The sequence below is a fragment of the Chiloscyllium punctatum genome, chromosome 47, assembly GCF_047496795.1.
Source record: "Chiloscyllium punctatum isolate Juve2018m chromosome 47, sChiPun1.3, whole genome shotgun sequence".
Taxonomy (NCBI): Eukaryota; Metazoa; Chordata; class Chondrichthyes; order Orectolobiformes; family Hemiscylliidae; genus Chiloscyllium; species Chiloscyllium punctatum.
In genome coordinates, this window is record NC_092785.1 from 56094761 (window position 1) to 56097887 (window position 3127).

At 43.0% G+C, this 3127-nt stretch overlaps 1 non-coding gene across 1 annotated transcript; it reads right to left on the bottom strand.

The window, feature by feature from the left end:
- Positions 1–230: 230 nt before the first annotated feature.
- trnas-gcu (transfer RNA serine (anticodon GCU)) lies at positions 231–312 on the bottom strand. The gene has a single exon. It is a non-coding gene; the product is annotated as a tRNA-Ser (tRNA).
- Positions 313–3127: the final 2815 nt, after the last annotated feature.

Genomic DNA, 3127 nt, shown 5'->3' on the forward strand with positions numbered 1-3127 from the left:
GCAGCTCTCGGTATTTGATTTTCCTGGATGTCTTTCATACGAAAAAACGTTCTCAGCACTGACTTGAAAAAGAAAATCGCGTTTCTTTTCATTATCCCAAAGCAACCTCCATTTCAACGCAGTTAAAAGGTACAAACTATTCTTTGAGATTTTGTAATCGCGTCAATGCATATAAACTGACAATTGGAGTTCCACCTTCAATCATCACCATTGAAAGCCGTTGATGACAGCGACGAGAGTGGGATTCGAACCCACGCGTGCAGAGCACAATGGATTAGCAGTCCATCGCCTTAACCTCTCGGCCACCTCGTCAGAGGCATCGGGTAGGCTATGACCTTATCAATAATTGAAATGCATAAATTATGCAGAGCAGCAGACATTTCTCCCGATTGTTGGTGAAATGAGAAATAACACAGTACGGTTCCAAGATGATGGTCTGACCCCTGGGTTGTGGGGCAAGTGCACTCCCACTGTCACACTATGCACACAGTGATCTGAACAAAAATGAGGAAATGAATATGTAACAAGGTCTATTGAATTCTGTGCAGATTTGAAGTCAACGGAATGAAGAACCCGAGACAGCAGGAGGTGTTCTTTCAATAAAGAGTTGGACAGAGCTCTTAAGGATAGTGGAATCAAGGGTTATGGGGATAAGGCAGGAACAGGATACAGATTGAGGATGTTCAGCCATGATCATAATGAATGGTGGTGCTGGCTCGAAGGGCAGAATGGCCTACTCCTGCACCTGCTGTCTATTGTCTATTAAACTGCCTGTCAGGAATTGTTTTCCAGACTGGAGGAGAGTGCATAGTGCTCAATATCATTATTCGGAACACCTAATTTCCGCTCAGATGTTTTTGACACGCACTTGTGTACAGAACAGACAATTTCAAAATCCGAAATAAGGCTAAACTGACAATTGAACTCAACAATGCAAAAACCTTGAGCTGTATCATTTTCCTGGGCCGTGCGACACCAAGTCACTGTATGATCACAGCAACACAGTGAGCAAGTGTCAGAAGGAAAATGAGTGCAGTGTCAGAGCGCATGATGGGAGCAGCAGTTGACACACGGGGATGTGCATTTCCCACAACAGGAACACTTCCCAAACAGCGGACTGTGGTGGAAGAATTCAGAGGGGGTTTACACTTTGAAATTCGATGCCAGAGACACAATGGAGATCTGTCATTGAGTCTGTTCAAGATGAAGATTTTAAGATTTCTACAGATGCAAAACAAAATAAAAAGGTCATGGGTTAGTGAAAGCAAAAGATGAAATTGTACATTTCATCAATCTACCCATCTTTACAATGAGTACCTCACCACTTTCCTCACTCAGGGACTGAACCACTGGTGAAGATGATCATATAATCCCCGTTACTAGCAATGGAATCAGAGAAACTCGGTTTCCCAAACGTTAAGGTAAAACCAGGAATGTGGAGGTAAGCATTAATGTGTTGCTCCTGTGCTGAAGGTGACCAGTGCACGGTATCTCTGTTCCAGTATAGTGGGCTGTGCTGTGCAGAAGTTTCAATTCTGAGCCTCACATGGAGCAGCTTTAATTTGTCGTCGTGTTGAGGAATACGGACAGAAGGTGATATTGAGCAAAGCTAAGTTTATGGGAAAATACCCGTGTTTGTGGATTGAGAAACAACGTTTTCTGGACAATGACTCCTTGATCAACAAAGATACTGCAAGTATCTAAAACGTGAAGAAACATATGTGGAGAGAGAGCCGAAGGTGATTTTTCAGCAGATGGATAACGTTTCCCATGTGCCCTGCGTTAAATTCCGGGAAAATAGATGTTGAACTGGTTTCATGTTGCACAGTTTACACATGTTACACTGATGAGTCAATGAACATTCCCCACGTATCCTCGAAGACAAGGATTTCCTTTTCCATTTTAGGAGATCATTACAGCACTGAATTCCATGTGTGCATTTCATTATAACCGAAACAGTTGCAGCAAGACTTTTAAACTAAGATTTTGCTAAGATCTACTTGCATTGGTTGTCCAAAAAATTACATTCCATATTATGGTATGTTTGCAGATGAAGGCACTTTCTGATTCTTGAGCAATTATATTTAAGTTTTGTCAAAAAATTATCATTCGCCGTTCTCTCTTTCCCTTTCATTTTCCCGTTTTATATCCCGTATTTTATCTGTTTATCTTAAGTTTTCAATAATTTCAATCAATCTCGCTCCTGATTACCAATCCGAGAGAATGCCACAGTCTTGTCAATTTATATGCAGTGCCGCTGTAGGGCGCGGTGACCAAGTAGAAAGGCATTGGTCACGTGAACCAAATAAAAGGAGCCGGCTGGTGGAATCTGGCCGTTCCATCACAGTCATATTTAAAACCTTTAACATAATCTTTAGCCAAATCATATTGGCAGAAAACAAGAAAACAAAAACAAAAAAATTGCTGATGTTGAAAATCAAACAAAAACAGGCGTTGTTGGAATATTTCAGGACGTCTGGCAGCATCTGTGGACAGACGGACCCAATGGATGTGAAACGTTAACTGTGATTCATCTGCACAGATGCTGCCAGCTCACCTGTGATTTTACAGCAATTTCTGTTTTTGTTTCAGATTGGCAGATTTTGTCGCAGTCCATAAGAACAGTGCTCATGAGAATCAAACAGACAGCATGGACCTGGTCGTGTGAAATGAGACAGCAATAATGAATGAGTGGAGAGTGCTGTACTGGAAAAGCACAGCGGGTCAGGCAACATCCGAGGAGCAGGAGAATGGACGATTTAGGTATAAGCCATTCATCAGGAATAAGGCTTGTGAGTCGGGCAGAGTAACAAAGCTGAAGCCAGGTACCAATTCGCAGACACCTCCTCCTACAGACCACGATCACAAACTCTCCTCCCCTCACCAAACCATCATCTCCCAGACCAACCACAATCTCATCACCTCTGGGCATCTCCCATCCACAACCTTCAACCTCATTGTCCGTGAACCGCGCACTCCCCGATTCTACCTCCTTCCTAAGAATCACAAACCTGACTGCCCCAGTCGACATATTGTCTCATCCTGAGCCTGTCCCATCCGAATCATCTCTTCCTACATCGACACACTCCTCTCTTCCCAGTTCAGGAAATGCCCACTTACATTCGTG